The sequence below is a fragment of the Gekko japonicus genome, unplaced genomic scaffold (assembly GCF_001447785.1).
Source record: "Gekko japonicus isolate JY-2015 unplaced genomic scaffold, Gekko_japonicus_V1.1 scaffold2898, whole genome shotgun sequence".
Taxonomy (NCBI): Eukaryota; Metazoa; Chordata; class Lepidosauria; order Squamata; family Gekkonidae; genus Gekko; species Gekko japonicus.
The window spans coordinates 170429-179541 of NW_015173224.1; the positions used below are offsets into that span (position 1 = coordinate 170429).

Consider the following 9113-nt stretch of genomic DNA (forward strand, 5'->3'; position numbering starts at 1 on the left):
TGCAAATTCCACAACATGTGCTAAATTTTTGGCCGCTCAGGAAATAGTCAAGCACGGGAAGCCATTCACAGATGGAGAGTATATAAAAGAAGCATTCATTAAGATTTCGGAACATCTATATGTGGACTTCAAAAACAAGAATGAAATTGTGCAGAAAATCAAAGACATGCCTCTCTCTGATGTGCAGACACTGTGCACTGAGGTTCGGGAGCAAAAATCCCATTAACCAGGTAAATTAAATATCTTAATTAGCTATTAATTTGCAAAAATATATTTTATATTGTTAAGTGAAAAAGTCCTTTTTTTCCTTCAGATTGACAGCTGACTGCACGATCCTGTATATAGCATTAAGGTAAGAAACAATATATGCAGTGTTATATTTGTTTTAAATGTCGCAATGGTTTTACGGCTCCCGGGTTTTTTTTTCCGTCGGAAACGGGTCCAAGTGGCTCTTTATGTCTTAAAGGTTGCAGACCCCTGAGATAGACCCTAGGGGGGTCAAAGGAAGGATCTGTTTTTATGTAATGGTTTGGTGTTTGTCTTTTGGTGGAGGGTTTGTATTTTTGTCTATATATGTGTATAATAATAAACAAATATTATATAAAAAAAATAATACTGGATGATTTAAAATTGCTTTCCTTTAATTTGGCCTGAGACTTTCTTACTTTTATTTTGTTGTTGTTTCAGGAGAATAACATGGGCAGATATTTGGTAAAGAAGAGCTCTTTAAAAGAGCTCCAGGAAAGTTTGCAAGCAACTTTTGTAACTGGGTTGAGCCAATTACAGAACAGCCTAACCCAGATAACAACTCAGATTAAAGATATAAATGATTAAATGGAGGATTTCCAAAACCATTTTAAGGAAAATAAACAAGAAACCACCAAATTAGCGAAGGCTATAAAAAAAACCTGACAAGAGCAGAAAAGACCCAACAGAAAGTAAAAGAAGTGGTAGAAGCACAACAGCTGTCAGATGACAGAATGATTAAGCTGGAAATGGATAGAGCAGCCTATATGCTGAGGTTCCAGAACATCCCAGAGGATAAGGAAGAGGACTTGTCCCTTTTATTAGCACAATCACTTGCATTAGAAATGGAGGTCAAAATTGATGATCTTCAAAGAGAGATAGACTTGATTTACAGAGTAAATTCAAGCTATGCTAGAAAGAACAAAGTATCAAGAGAGGTTCACGTGAAATTTACTAAAAGAGCAGTGCGAGATGAGGTGCTGAGGGGAATGAGAGACAAAGACCTGACTATAAAAGGAAATGTGATTATATTTTGAAAGAGGTACCATGGAGGATGAGACAGAAGAGGAAAGAATATGAATATCCCTCTCATCAGTATTGAAAGCCAATGATATTTCTTATAGATGGCTGATACCTGAAGGTCTCTTCTTTTCATATGAAGGCCAGAGATACAGAATAAACTCAACACTGAAAGCGCAAGACTTTTTGAAGAAATATGGAAAGAGACTTTCATCTAATAGGGAAGAGTCCAAGGAAGAGGAATCAGATAAAGAGAAAGAAGAAGATTCAGAGACTCAGTCACAGGACAGCCTGGAATCAGAAACGAATTTAGAAGAAGAGGCCAAAGCAGCACTAAGAATGGAAATAAGAAGACAGACCAAACATAAACAAGCTGATAGTAAAGTAAAGACATGTGATGGATAGAGAACAAATTAGAATCCGTACAATCAATGTGAACGGACTTAATTCACTAAAGAAAAAGACATTTTTACAGTTGCAAAAATTAAATTTGGGTATAATTTTTTACAAGAAACTCATATTAGATGAACTGATCAGCATTTATTAGAGTGTAATTAGAGGGAAAATTTTTATAGCTTCAGATCCAAAGAAGGAAAAAAGAGGCGTTGTAACATATATTAAAGAGAAGTTCAAACCTAAACTTATTTTTGCCTCTGAAGATGGTAGATCTTTGATGATGGAAATTCAAAGAGAGCAGAAAATGTTTTAGTGATTAATATTTATGCACCAAATGACTACCAAGAAAATTTCTATAAGGATCTGGAACAGGAATTAGCAACTCATGAATATGAAGAACACTGTCGGATTGGAGACTATAGTGCAGTTTTCGATAAAGTACAAGATAGAAAATCAGCTAAACAAATTAAAAAACTTGGAACACTCCTGCCAAAGACAGTTAGCAGAAGAATATAATTCAGTTGATGTCTGGAGAACAAGGAATCCAATAACAAAGGACTTTACTTTTTATTCCCAAAGGCACAAGTCTTGGTCTAGAATCAATATGTGCTGGATCTCAGTGAGTTTGATGAATGTAGGAAAAGCAAATATCTTACCAAAAACTTTTGCAGATCATAAACCTGTATTTTTTTAAATGACTGGCATTTCCAAGAAATTTAGTTGGAAGCGCTTGAAAAAGGAGAAGTTTGTGATGGAGACAAAAAAGGAACTAGAACATTTTTTCAAACAAAATATTCAACCGGATATCTCTCTAAATGCAGCCTGGGAGTAAGGCTTTCTTCAGAGGAATGGCAATTCAATTTGCAGCAATGCAAAAGAAAAACAGGACCAATTAATAAAGCAGGAAGAAAAGCTGAAAAAGTACCCAACGGCCAATAAGTTGAAAATAAAAGAACATCATTTTAATGTGATATTGTCTGAAGAAATTCCAAAGAAAATCAAATTTTCAAAGCAAAATTATTTTGAAAATGCTAATAAACCAGGAAGATGGTTAGCATATAGACTTAGGAGATTAAAAAAAAATCTGTATTTGTTACAGATAAAGATGGAGGATGAGGTGATTAAAGGATGTATGTTAAAATGGGCCCAAAATTTTGGCTATAATATTGATTTTGGCCATTGATTGCAAATATGGAAAGCAAAAGTTAAAATAACAAAATCAGTTGCCTTTAAAGAGAATTTATATAAAATGTTCTATAGGTGGTATATAACGCCAGAGAAATTAGCCACAAAAATATGTATCCTGGAATGTCTGATAAATGCTGGAAATGTAAGATACAGGTGGGAAGCTTTTTTCATGCTTGGTGGAAGTGTAAAGAGGTTATGTTATATTGGGTTCATGAAATGTTACAAAAAATATGTTTGATATTGCTACCATTTAAACCTGAAATGTTCTTGTTTAATATTATGCCTGATGTAAAGGATAAGAAAGTTAAACATTTAATTATACATATTGTTACAGTAGCAAGAAATCTTTATGCTAATTACTGGAAGAAATCAGAGATACCAATGGAAAGTGAACTTTGAAACAGCAGAAAAGGATATACTGTTGGACTTGTTGAAAGACCGAAGTAAACAAAATGTGAGAGACAATTGGATACCATTTTATGACTGGGTGGAAAGAAACTTTGAAGACCAAGAACAATGAATATAAATATAAACTTGGAGAAACTCTAACTTGAAATGAATAGAATTTGATTAAGTGACACTAGTCTTAGAAATTATACAAAAGAAAGAGCTCTGGAAACAAAGAATTAAGATGGAAAATTTGTAACAGCTATTATATAAACATGATGGAACTTCCCTTTTTGTCTTATCCTATCCCCTGTACCCTTCCTGCCATATAATGCCCTATCCCATACCTTGTATTTTCCCAGCCCTATAATGTGTGAAAACCTAATAAAAAGAAAGAAATTAATAAAGAAAACAAGAAGTTCAGTGCCCTTCCGACAACAAAATTCTTTTAAATGGAAAAGACTTCCAAGCGCATCCATTGCAGTATAGTTGCTGCTCCAGAAGAATAAACACCAAGGTGCACGGAACACTGTTCCGTGCACCTTGGTGTTTAGTCATGCCGGCCACATGACCACGGAAACGTCTTCAGACAGCGCTGGCTCTTCGGCTTTGAAACGGAGATGAGCACCGCAACCCTAGAGTCGGATTCGACTGGCTTTCGAGCAAGGGAACCTTTACCTTTTACCAGAAGAATACAATTTAAGATGTTACATCACAAGCATAAAAACACATTTGGCAATCTCAGGAACGAAGGCGGAATATTTCAAATGTAGATTTCTCTTGGAGCTAAAACTCAGAAAGTCAACAAACAAGATTGCTTTGGAGGGCTGTTATGTCTCTGATAGTGAGTTCATTAGAGAGAGCTTCTGATTGCTGACCTGTGCTGAAGTCTATCCAGAAAGGAGCTTCTCTTCACAAGCCAGATCTTTCAAAAGCTGTTATATTCTTGCAACTATATGATGCAGTTTTTAATTTTGGGGAGTAGATGCAGAAGAAATGAGCTGATTGGTGCTCTGGCTTTACACACACGAATTGAAGATATTGCTCTGGTGTTGGTTTTTAGCAATCATTAGCATTCATTTTCCAGCTAATAAAAATAACCTTCCAAAGCCCCATTAATATATGATGAATAATAGGAAGAACACTGAATGAATGAGCACCATTTGTTTTCTTGGCACTTGGCAATTTGGGTTAGAGACATCTGATAGAGGGGAGAGATCAAGTGATTTGATACTGACATTGAAGCTTCCCAATCATCAAAGGAAACAGAAGGGAATTATGCTGAATGGTACTTCTTTCCACAGTGTTTCAACCAATCGTCGCTGGCTTAGTGATTTCGCCTTATAGGAGCTTTCTTGATTCTATATAAGAGGTACAAGCGGAGCCCAAACTCCTTCTTTGCTGACTCTGTTACTAGGCATGTTCTGGTTGCTCTGCTGTTTAGTGTGTGTGTGTTTGTGTTTTCCTCCTCTGTTACTTTTCCCTTAGTTTCAGAGGACAGCCATGTTGGTCTGCAGCAGAAGAGCTAGATTTGAGCCCAGTAGCAACTTGGAAACCCAACAGGATTTGGGGAGTATAAGCTGTCAAGAGTCAAAGCTCCTTTCATCTTGAAAGCTTCTATCTTGAAAATCTGGTTAGTCTCTAAAGTGCTATTGGACTCAATCTAGTTTTTCCCTTAGTGCACGGGTTCCCAGCCTTTTTGAGTCTATGGGCGCCTTTCGAATTTTGACATAGCGTGGTGGGCGCAGCCACAGAATTGCCACAAATATGGCTGCTGTGGGAGGCAGAGCCAGCCACAAAATTGTGGCTGCTACTGAAAACGCAATGTTTTTAAAACTGCACAGCCAATCAAATCTCTAATGGCCAGTTAAAAGCTTTGCTGGGCAAACGTCCCACCTGGCCCCTTCCACTTCCCAAAAACACTTGGTGGGCACCACACAGGGAACTTCTTGTCTTAGTGATTGGTTCTCTGCTCTTTCTATGTGTTGCTGATTGCAGTGCGCACACGTAGTGTGTATGTTGCTAATACCGGCTGATGCGCACACCCATTTGTAGTGAATTTTGCTATTTGGTATGTTACTGATTACAGTGCATGCCCACGGTTGCATATGAGCCAAGTGACTTTCCCCCCATTCTGTCCTGCCTTCTGAAGCAACTCCATCAAGGGAATCGTATGCGCTGGGGAATGAGAAAGAGGAGAGCTGTGTTTGGCTTGGGGGCAGGAACCAGGCCTAAAGCATGAGCTGTTGCCCTCCATGTTCAGGGAGTGGGTGGAGGGTGTCTCACTGGTAACCACGAGTGTAGCCCACTCTCCCAAGAATAGACCTGTGGCTTTTGATGAAGAGCAGAAAATGATGAATAAGAGCCGTGTGGTGGCAGGCAGGGGTGCTGATGCCCCTGGTAAAAAACGATAATGGGAAAGGGCCAAAGAGGGAAGTACACTGCATGCCACCAGGGAGCTATAGGAGTAACTGTGTATACCCACTATAGGAGTAACTGTGTATACCCACTTCCCAGGCTGTTGACCAGCCTTCCTCCCCCAGGGCTAGCCAGCATGCATGCACGCACCATAATGGAAAGGGAGCTTTAGAACAGGGTTTGAGGGACTTCTCCCTTGACAAAGAGGGGCATCAAGGGTGGTCACCTACTGAGGAAGAAGCAGGCCAAAGGTGGTCATGTTGCAGCACTGCCTCCTGCTGGATGTCAGCACAAAGTACAACTCCCCCACCTCATGTTGGAGAGGCCCTTGGAGCAGTAGAAGGCCCTCAACGAGGTTGGCGTGAAGGCAACTCTCAGCCAGGAACAGTGAGACATCATGGCCCAGCTGGCGCCGGTCATAAAGCCCTCCAAGTTTGGCAAAAGATGGTGGGCTTCTTTGGTGCAACATGCCTAGGCAATCATTATCTTTCAGGAGCGAGAATATGTGTGAATGAGTAGTCTGTGCTGTTGATGCAGATCAGGATGCTCTTTTTTGCTTGTGTGGTGAGACTCTGAGACTAAGAACTTCCACTGCTAGTTTGAAACCAAGCTACAAAGCCGTCTCTGTAAGTGTAAGATGGTCTGACTGCACTGGTTTGGAGCAAAGAATTGTTTGTGAACCAACTGCTTCAATGGAATGTAAGGTAAGGATCTGTTACTTAACTCTTTGTTATCCCCCCCCCCCTTCCCCTCAAGCCCTGTCCCATTTAATATCAACAGAAATGTCATTACTTGTGTTTTGTAAGCTCAGACTCTTGGTCAAATGTAGAACGTAACCTAAAATGAGTTAGGAAGCATCAGCACTGTTCATATATACTTTAGAACGGGGGTGCCCAAGGACGCCATGGTGCACAAAGGCACCTTCCCTCATGGCTGCCAAGTGGTGTCAGAATAGTAGGTGTGGCCAAGTGGGGTTTTCACCCAGCAAGACTTCTGATTGGCCATGGGAGAATTTACTGGCTACATAGATATTTTTTTTTTTTATAATGGTGCTTTGGCAGCAGCTTCCACTATAGCATGAAGAACTTCACTGTGTGGCTGAAGGTAAGCTGCAGCAGCTGTTTTGTTGTAGCCGTTTTGTGGCTGCTCCCACCACAGTTAGTATTCCAAAGGTGCCTGCAGGCCCAAAAGGTTGGGGACCGCTGATGTAGAAGGATAAATTCCTCTTTTATATTAGTCTGTTTCCAAAATGGTGTCTTGTTGAAGACTTAACACATCTATAGTGCCGATTCAAAGAGAGTTACACCCTTACAAGCCCATCAGATTCAATGGGTTTAAGGGGATGCAATTTTGCTTTGGATTGCACTGTAGTCGTGACACAAGTCTGTGTAGAATGACCTTGTGTATTGCAGTCCATTCAGTGTTCTTCAACGTGTCACACGGCCTCTCTGCCGTGTGTAGAGTGCTCCAGTCTTTCAGTGCATCCCAGGAAATCTGCAGCCTCGGAAGTGCCCACAGTTGTGTCCGTACTCTGGGACAGTTGGGCTTGCAGAGAGAGCATTGGACAGAGGAAGCCGAGGCAGGCCTGTGAAAAGCATCAGCAGTTCCATGTGCAATATTCCTCTGACACTCCCAGTACTGTTGCCACGGAGGTAATGACCGTCCCGATGTCATTATCCATCCATCAACAGTCAGAACAACGTTGCAGTGCGATATTGTTTGGCAACCGGGGAGCTGTTGCCAAATACTGAAAACTGCTACATATCTGACCATGGGTTGGATCCAGACAACTTTTCAGCTGATGAAAAGGGAGGGGGCTCCCCTTTGCCCTCCAAAAGAGCTATGCTGGGCATCATGGGACCTGCATGAAGAAAAGCTTGGTGCAGCAGGGGCTGGAGGAAGGAAAGGAATTGGCTGAAACAGCTGGCTAGATCCAGCCCTACGGTCCTCAAAACTTTTTAGCGAAACTATGTTCTGAGTATCCCCACATCAGTAACAGCTGCCTATTCTTGTTTTTCAGGTTAAGGGACTTGGAAGGCCTTCCCTTCCTGGTTCCATAGCCGAAGATGATATGCCACAAATGCGACCTGCCAGGAATGGTCCTAAATCCTTGCTTCAAAACTTTTTTCTGCAAATGTTGTCTTTTGAAAAGTCAGCAATGGAGCGTGTGGGGGAAGCCCACAGAATTGCATCATGATTACATTTTCCATTCCTGCATATTCAAGGTGAAATCTTACGAAGCTACCAGGTCCCAGTTCTTGTATTACTGTGAGTACACGAAACTGCCTTCTACCGTTAGACCATCAAGCTATCAAGGTCAGTGTTGTCTCCTCTGATTGACAGCAGCTCTCCTGGGTCTCAGGCAGAGGACTTTGACTTCAGCTGATATCTGATACATTTTTAAACAGGAGATGCCGGGTATTAAACTTGAGGCCTTCTGCCACTGAGCCATGGGCCTCCTCCATTGTCTTCAGTGTTGTGGCAGTAAACCATTTATTTCACAGCTTTAAAAAACTGATTGATTTAATATTTGGGTTATCTATTATATTAACATACTTCCTACTTATTCTTTCCTCTCAATTTATAGGCACTTATTTCTAACATGTTACACATATCCTTGATCTGTTGTGGTACTCAGCACCACTTTTATCGCTTTAGTGTTCTTTGCTCTCTCATCTGTATTGTTAAATTTATAGGATTCATTTGTAAGCGTCAGAAGGGAACCTTGTCCCAATATGCTGCTGTGAATGAACAAAAAAGATTTCTGTATCAAAGCAAAGTAGGGCTCTAAATTAGGTTTATCTGGACTAACAAGTGCTTTTTTGTAAGAAAAAAAATGCCAGTACTCATATTTATCTTTATTTAAACAGCCCTTCCCCATATCTGGGGCTCAGGGCGGTGTACAACATTCAGGGATACAATCATGATCAAATTTAAAATAGATTAAGAACAATAAAACAGATGCAATGACCATTCCAGATGGCATCTAGAATCAAATTACCTTATCCCAAGGGGGGAGTGAACCAAAAGGAGGACAAGCTAATTAAAAAATGTTGCTGTCTTCAACCGTAGAATATCAGATATCATCTCCAAGAATCTCAAAAGCTATTGTACAGCCTTATAATTAATAATAGTCCTCCTCTGTTAAATAAAAGTTTCAAAAGGGAGGACTCCTTAAAGTCTCTATAACATGTGCTCTGTCTTCCTCCAACAGAGGTCCAGATATCCTTCTGTTTCAGAACCTTCCTCAGGGAGTTCAACAACAATTTTCAGCACAAGGTTGCCACATACTAACATACAAGATAGCAGGAACAGAATAGGTTACAATGCTAGTAATCTCATATTAGACAGTCTCAAAGAAGTGAAAAGTTCTTACCCAAAGTTTTAATCCAAAGTTCTCTTTCAATGAACGCTGCAAAAAAAATTTTTTGATGAGCTACAAGCCTCCTCCAAAGTGA

The 9113-nt window shown here is 40.2% G+C and overlaps 1 long non-coding RNA gene across 2 annotated transcripts; it reads left to right on the forward strand.

Moving 5' to 3' along the window:
- The first annotated feature begins 43 nt into the window (after positions 1-43).
- On the forward strand, positions 44-7958 carry LOC107120096. Of its 2 annotated transcripts, none has more exons than XR_001482815.1 (3): positions 44-230; positions 314-352; positions 7676-7958. It is a non-coding gene; the product is annotated as an uncharacterized LOC107120096 (long non-coding RNA). The 2 variants fall into 2 exon arrangements; XR_001482816.1 differs by lacking the exon at positions 7676-7958 and adding an exon at positions 688-1696.
- The last annotated feature ends 1155 nt before the right edge of the window (positions 7959-9113 follow it).